This window comes from Microtus ochrogaster, chromosome 22, assembly GCF_000317375.1.
Source record: "Microtus ochrogaster isolate Prairie Vole_2 chromosome 22, MicOch1.0, whole genome shotgun sequence".
Classification (NCBI taxonomy): domain Eukaryota; kingdom Metazoa; phylum Chordata; class Mammalia; order Rodentia; family Cricetidae; genus Microtus; species Microtus ochrogaster.
In genome coordinates this window covers 15,594,988-15,602,618 of record NC_022023.1, presented here as the reverse complement: position 1 = coordinate 15,602,618, position 7,631 = coordinate 15,594,988, and the positions used below count along the sequence as shown (strand labels likewise).

The 7,631-nt window shown below is 46.0% G+C and overlaps 1 long non-coding RNA gene across 1 annotated transcript in view; it reads right to left on the bottom strand.

Moving 5' to 3' along the window:
* LOC113457318 overlaps nt 1-5,361 on the bottom strand; it is a 6,519-nt gene extending 1,158 nt beyond the window's left edge. The window contains exons 1-2 of the long non-coding RNA XR_003377915.1: nt 5,261-5,361; nt 2,784-2,987 (exon numbers count right to left, since the gene is read on the bottom strand). This is a non-coding gene — a long non-coding RNA (uncharacterized LOC113457318). The remainder of the gene's footprint in view (nt 1-2,783; nt 2,988-5,260) is intronic.
* Nucleotides 5,362-7,631: the final 2,270 nt, after the last annotated feature.

Sequence of the window (7,631 nt, the reverse complement as noted above, 5' to 3'; positions counted from 1 at the left end):
TTTGCGTACAAATGGATGGAAATAGAAAACACTATCCTGAGTGAGGTAAGCCAGACCCAAAAAGAGGAACATGGGATGTACTCACTCATATTTGGGACAGCATGTTTTACAACTGTTTATTGAGAGAGGGAAAAGCAAGAAGAGCCAAAGAAAGATCTACTCTTGGGACTCAGTGGACTGAGGTGCTCAGCCGGGAACAGGTCAGCATCTCACGTCACCAAAGACCAACAAGGTCACAGAAGGCAAACAATACTAGATGTATGGCAGGTGAGAGGCTCTTTTGCAATGAACACAATTCAGATGCTATAAACAGGAAGTGGAAGAAATAGGGGACAGAGCACAGAAGGACCAGTTGGCTCTGACCTCACATGCATCAATTGCCTCATATGAGACTCTATGTGTGTGTGTGTGTGCACACTTGAGTGCACTTGCCCATGTGTATGCACGTGGTAAGCACAGGATGAAGTCTAGCATCTTCTCCTATTGCTGTCATTTTATCGTCTGAAACAGGACCCCTCCTTGAACTTGGAGTTCCTGGGCAGTGAGCTGCTGGAGTTCTCCTGCTTCCTGCCCCAATCCCACGCTGGGCTTACACATACATAATGCACAACCAGCTCGTTTGTGGGTGCTGGGGATCCGAACCCAGATCCTCATGGTTGTGTAGAAAGCATTTCACACATTGATCCTACTCCTACAAACCAAACTCTTGAAATTCTCTGCAGTGAGGCACTTGGTGTCACAAAACAAAGAACACTGTAGATGGAAGTTTCTGTCCCACCCAGTCCTGTGGCCATTCAGTCCCAAATAAACACACAGAGGCTTATATTAGTTATAAACTGTTTGGCCTATTGCTCAGGCTTACTACTAGCTAGCTCTTACAACTTGAATTAACCCATAATTTTGTCTATGTTTAGTCATGTGGCTTGGTACCTTTTCTCAGTAAGGCATTCTCATCTTGCTTCCTCTGCATCTGGCTGACCACTGTGTCTCTACCTTTCCTCTTCCCAGAATTCTCCTATTCTCATTGCCCACCTATGCTTTCTGTCTGGCTACTGGCCAACCAGTATTTTATTAAACCAATACAAGTGATAAATCTTTACAGTATACAAGAACATTATCCCATAGCAGGACCTGCCTGTCATTCAGCTTCAATATCTCAGGATACAACCACAGTACATGAGCTAACATGATTGTAAAAAGCCCATTATTTCCTTGGAAATAGCACAGTCCTCCAATGCTGTGTTTTATGAAAACACTAAAATGGGTCAGCGTTTTCTCTTTATAACATGCTTTAATAGTTCCTTGAGAGTTTTGTACCACATGTTTTGATTCATATTCATTCCCCCCAGTTCTCCCTAGATCCACCCTCCTTCCCTGCCCATTCAACTTTATGCCCTATTATTTCAAACTATCAAGACTAATTTGTGTTGCCCAAATACTCTTAGATATGTGGTCTTCCACTGGAGCATGGTCAACTTACAACAGGGTTTACTCTTAAGAGAAAACTCTTATTGCTTCCAGAAGCTGACAATTGCCAACAGCTCCACATCTAAGGGTGGGGATTCATGCCTAACTCCTTTTCTTTTTTTCTTTTCCTTTTATATTTATTTATTTATTTATTTATTTATTTATTTATTTATTTATTTATTCAAGACAGGGTTTCTTTGTAGCTTTGGTGCCTGTCCTGGAACTAGCTCTTGTAGACCAGGCTGGCCTTGAACTCACAGAGATCCACCTTCCTCTGCCTCCCAAGTGCTCCACTACCTCCTCTGCCTCCACTACCTGGCTCTAACTCCTTTTCTTAGCTGGGATTTGGTCTGGCCTGGGTCTTTCTTGTGCATGCTCTCCCAACCACTATGAGTTCATACACGCAGCTGTCCTGCTATGTTTCCTTGTGGTAATCTACTGTCTCTGGCTCTCATACTCTTTCTGTTCCATCTTCCATAATGATCACTGAACCTTGGGAGAAGGGCTTGTGAGACATATGTCCCATTGATGGCTCAGTGTTCTGAAGTCTCTTTTTCTCTGCACCTTCAGGCTGACACTTTCAACGGTCTACACTTCCACACGGCAAAAGCATCTGGGTAATGGTGAGCCAACCTGGGGCCTAGATCCTGACCATTCATCTCATTTTTTCCCACTAAAACAGGCCTAAGATACTCAGAGAAAGGTACACCAAGTGGGTAGGAGAATTCAAGCATCAACATTACAATGAGTAGCAAAGCACCAAAGAAACATAGATGCCAATGGGTTGTGGTAATGATAAATAGAGAAGAGACAGGAGAGACCCTTAGGGTTAGGGGTTAGGGATTAGGGGTTATGGTTAGGGATTAGGTTTAGGTTTAGAGTTTCAGTGGTGTACTGAGGACCATGCTGAAGGCTTTGGGATGTCATCTCTCAACCACAGCAAAAACCTTATCATACAAGACTCATACATGGCTTCCTGACACAGGGTAAATATTAATGACAACCAAGATATTTGCATTGTCATAAAGTATGTGCCTGGATGTTAGGGATATGGCTAAGTGGGTAAATACCTGCAGCACGACATAAGGACATAAGTTCAGATTCCCAGGACCCAGGAGAATTAGAAGGAGAAGATAGAGGAAAGATGGAAGATATTGTGAGGGTTAATTTTAATGTCAGCTTGCCACCAGTTAGAATCACCTAAGGAACTGTCCTGATTACCTTAAATGATGTGGGAAGATCCACCCCTAATGTTTGAGAGACCTTCTGGTAAAAGCTCTGATATAAAATGCCATGGCCAAAGAAAGGATAGTTACCTTTTACTTGACTGGCCTTCCTTCTTGCCGCTGAGTTGATTCATCCCATTGCTGCTGCTTCCTTCCCGATACCAGAGCCAGTATTCCCATTTTCCACCAGTGTCTGAAGGGCAGCAACTCTCCAGGAAGCCTCCAGGTTTTCAGTTCCAGGTTGGGATTGGTGAGGTACCCAGCTGCTCAGCCTGCAACTACCAGACTCTCAGCCTATCATGGGCAGGACAACTGTTGTTACTCTTTTAATGTAATGATTTAATAAGTGCTTTTTAATGTATGCAAAATAGATTACATATTAGTATTATATTATATATATTATATTGTAGTTATATATTAATACACTACTATGAATTTTATAATATAAATATTTGAATATTCTCTCAGTCTATTTCCCTAGAAAGCTCTGACAAGTTGTGCTTATAAAGATAAATCTCTTGAGTGGGCTTAGTGGTACCAGAAGGTGGTTTCCCAACTGGATGAAACCTACAGATACTAAAGATTATTCTGGAAGCATTGAGAACCCTGAAAGTCCATGGTATCATAGAACTTATCAAGATAAACATACTTGAGACTCCCAAGCCACCTCTTGTGAGGTGTATGGAACTTACTGACTCTGTATATAAACCTTTAAAATACTGTAGGGAGCCAGGCGGTGGTGGCGCACGCCTTTAATCCCAGCACTCGGGAGGCAGAGGCAGGCGGATCTCTGTGAGTTCGAGACCAGCCTGGTCTACAAGAGCTAGTTCCAGGACAGGCTCCAAAACCACAGAGAAACCCTGTCTCGAAAAACCAAAAAAAATGTAATCTGTGGCTTGGAATAGAGACAGTGGAAGGACCGTGTGAGAAGAGCGTGGGGGAGGACCATGTGGGAGGACAGCGAGGAAGTGAGAGTGTTATCAGATAATGACGGGCTCACTCACCTACCTACGGACATAGTATCCCCAACCTTAACAGACCCCCTGCAGTACTGCCCTCTCTGCACTGCCTGAGGGAATTAATCCTGCCTCTTTGAAAGAGTAGACAACGAATTTCCCTAAAGAAGTCAGACAAGACAATGCTGATGACCCTCAGGGACCACCCGTCATTTTCTCTAGACCTATACCTAGACTCCAGGCCAAGCAAGATACCTAGTAGGATACTGTGTGGTTTCCGCTTCATGCTCCTGCCTTGAGTTCCTGCCTTGGGCTTCATCAATGGTGGGCTATAACCTGTGAGCTAAAATAAACTCTTTTTGTCTCCAAGGTGCTTTTGACTATGACATTTACCACAGCAACTGCAAACTAAAACAGTTATTTAGATAACAGAGAGTAAACAGACAAAAGATAGAAGAGTTAGCTGGGTGGTGGTGGCTCACGCCTTTAATCCCAGCATTCAGGAGGCAGAGGCAGGCGGATCTCTGTGAGTTAGAGGCCAGCCTGGTCTACAAGAGCTAGTTCCAGGACAGGCTCCAAAGCTACAGAGAAACCCTGTCTTGAAAAGAGAGAGAGAGGGGGGGGGGATAGATGATAGATAGGTAGATAGGTAGATAGATAGACAGGCAGACAAGTAAGTAGATAGATGATAGATAGATAGATAGATAGATAGATAGATAGATAGATAGATAGATAGATAGATAGATGGATAGATAGATAGATAACTGGAGGAAAGGAAGAAAGGGGGAAGGAGAAAGGGATGGATAAAATGATGAAACAGGTGAGAACACATTAACAGTAGGTAAATCTTACTAGAGGGTTGCAGGTGTATCTGTAACTTTACAGATTTTCCACTTTGAAAGTTATTTATTTTCACCACGGCAGAATACTCCAAACGTGGATGTGGCCCAGATCTCTGCTGTTCCTTCCACTTCGAACCTTCCTGCTTCACCTTCTCTTCACAGAAGAGCAAGGGTGGAGACCCTTCAAGGGAGCCCAGTCCTCTCTCGGGCAAAAGACAAATGAGCAGAGAATCTCCTGCTCTATCCAGGATTGGTAAGCATTCACCCACAATTAAGGCCATCAAACGGGGACAGTTAACCTAGAAAGTCACCTCCTTACTATGCTGCCCCCTTCCCTCTGCCCTTCTCCTTGCAAGGCCTCCCCCACTTGCAAGCTTCCGTTGCCACCGTGATGTCCCCAGCCCAAGGCTCCGGTGTGAGCTCTCACCTTCACATCTGCCTACCTCCTGGTTATGTGCTAACCAGGCCCTGCCTCCTTCCTACACCGCTGAATTAGCCATCACTTCCTCCCGCTTGTGTCACCGCTCAAGCACCCTGCTGGATGTCCCCGCTCACCCTGGCATCCGTTCTTTCCAAGGTGAACTTGTCATCGTGTCCCATCCATCTCTAAAAACCTCAGCGGGTGGCTACTCTCCGAGCTCCACTCCTCCTTTACCGTGGGCGATGCCTTACTTCCTTGAGCCGGCCTCGCTCCTTGCCGCCTCAGCATCTTTCCCGGTTTGAAATGTTCTCTTCGCCCAACCTGTCCACTTAGCTAAACTGCACTCACCCTTGAACTCCAGGCTGACTTGTCTTCCCGTCTGCTTGCCGGTGTCTCCTTGCCAGTGAACTGGCATAAATTCTGCCAGTCGCTGGAGCTGGGTCTAGGTTGGTGACTGAAAAAAGGAAAGAAGTTTTGTGGGAAGGGGTGTGGACCCAGAAGTGGGGAAAATGACACAAGGAAAATGGATTAGGAGGAACCATTTTTACCCACAGTGCCTGGGACACCGACTCATCTTTCCTTAGCCCAATCACGTCTCAGACTCTCTCCTGCCACTCCGTGAACTAAGTCACAAATTTCCCATATTCCCACAGGCAGAGGGCTCAGTCCCCCGAGTTTTAACCCCACTCCACACACCAATTACAAGTGTCTGCTGTAGTTCTGCTGATCGGCTAGAAATCAGGGTTCCCATGATCTCCTTCAGCCCAATAGTGCTTAACCATGGCTAGAATGGTTCGTAATTTGGAAAAACGCAATCCTTTAATATACCAGTTGTTGTTGGCAGAGTGGCTTGATGATTAAAAATGATCACCACCCAGCCTGAGGTCAGTGACTGGGAAACCATAGGATAGGAGGGAACAGATGCCAACAAGTTTTCTTTGCATCCCCACAGCACGCCATGGCACGCACTGAGATATGGGTGTGCATTTGCACGATAAACAAACAAGTAGGTCCTCTCTTAGTGGCTCCAAATTGCCGGCCAGATGAAGAGGCATGTAAGAAAAGTCAGGAAAGCTCCTGATCACAGAAGCTTCTGGCCATGGATTTGAGGAGCACGTCTTTCTCTAGACACAGCTGCATTCAATCTAGAAGTTCTCCAACCTCACTGCAAGGACCTGGGTCTCTTCTGAGCTTCAGTGAGGGGTGGTATGTTTGGGGTTTGCTCTTGAGGTATCCTGAGGATACCAAGCATTCAAGCTGCTACTGGCCTCCCACCGTGGTCCGAAGATTTCTATGGAGGTTTTATTACAAACATAATTGATCCAATATAGGCAATTCTTTGAACAAAACCTTTAGGCTGTCTTCCATTCCCAGAGAGGAGGTAGACAGAACTAAGAGTTCTCACCAGCTAATCAAGTCCCGGATTTAACAGCAACCAGTCCCAATTCTGAAACCCTTTGGGATCTCCTTAGTCAGGCATCTCATTAGCATACCAGAGGCTCTCATTATATGGAGAACTACCAGGGTGTAGCTCTGTGCCAGACCGTGATTCTACCGGTCACTTTTGTGTTTCTGCGAGAAAACACCATGACCGAAACAACTTATAGAAAGAAGAGTTTATTTGAATTTGTAGTTCTGGTGGGACAAGAGTCCGTCACCATTGTGGCAGAGAAGCATGGCAAAACGCAGCCGGTACGGCAACTGGGGCAGCAAGCTGAGAGCTCGCACCTTGAACCACAGGAAGCAGAGAGCAAGCATAAGGCTTCTTAACCTCAACGCTCACTCCCAGTGACATGCTTCTTTCAGCAAGGCCACATCCTTGACCTCCCCCAGACAGTGCCACGGACTGAGAGCCCAGTGTTCAAATACACGAGCCGATAGGGGATATTCTCATTCAGGTTGCCACAATGAACAAAAAAATATTTCTTATCATAGAAAGAAATGGCCTCCTCAAACCAAGGATGAGATGACCCTTTAAGTAGGAAGTGGTCGGTCCCATCCTTCCCAAAGTTTCCCAATGAAATTTCTCCTCAAAGGATGAAAGAAGAACCAACCCCAGAGGACTTTAGAACCAAGGCAACAAGCAAACTGTGGGTCCCCACTGGTCTGGGCAGAGTCCATGTTCTTGTTGGCTTGCTGTGGCCCATGATGCGCTAAAGGCCATCCAGGTGCCATGTGGCAGGGGAGGAGCCAGACGAGGAGCAGCAGGTGTTCCCTGAACATGTTCTTTTCATGAGCTAGCGTTCTACAGAAGGCTGCCTAGTCGTCTGAAGTCCAGGAAGAGGCAGAGACCTTTGGATCTGTCCTGATTCAGAACCAGAACTCAGGTATCATGGGTCCAGCTGGTGGCTGTTCCACCAGCCACCTCATACGGGTGGTGCAGATTCCAGCAGAAGTGTCCAGCGGCTCTCCTGTTTCTCTTCCCCATCTCTCAGCTTCTCCTGTGGCCGGGGCCTCAGCCTGCATCCTTCATCCCATTCACCTACACCCTTGCCTCTTGTCCCTGTGGGGTATCCTTCTTTACAGACAAGGTGACCACAGGGAGGAAAGGCAGGAGTAAGTAACAGCAGCAACTCTTCTCTCCACAAAGCGCATGTGCACACACACACACACACACACACACACACACACATATACACCACATACATCACACTCACACATACACACCACATACATCACACTCACACACACATATGTGCATACACGTACCACACACAAA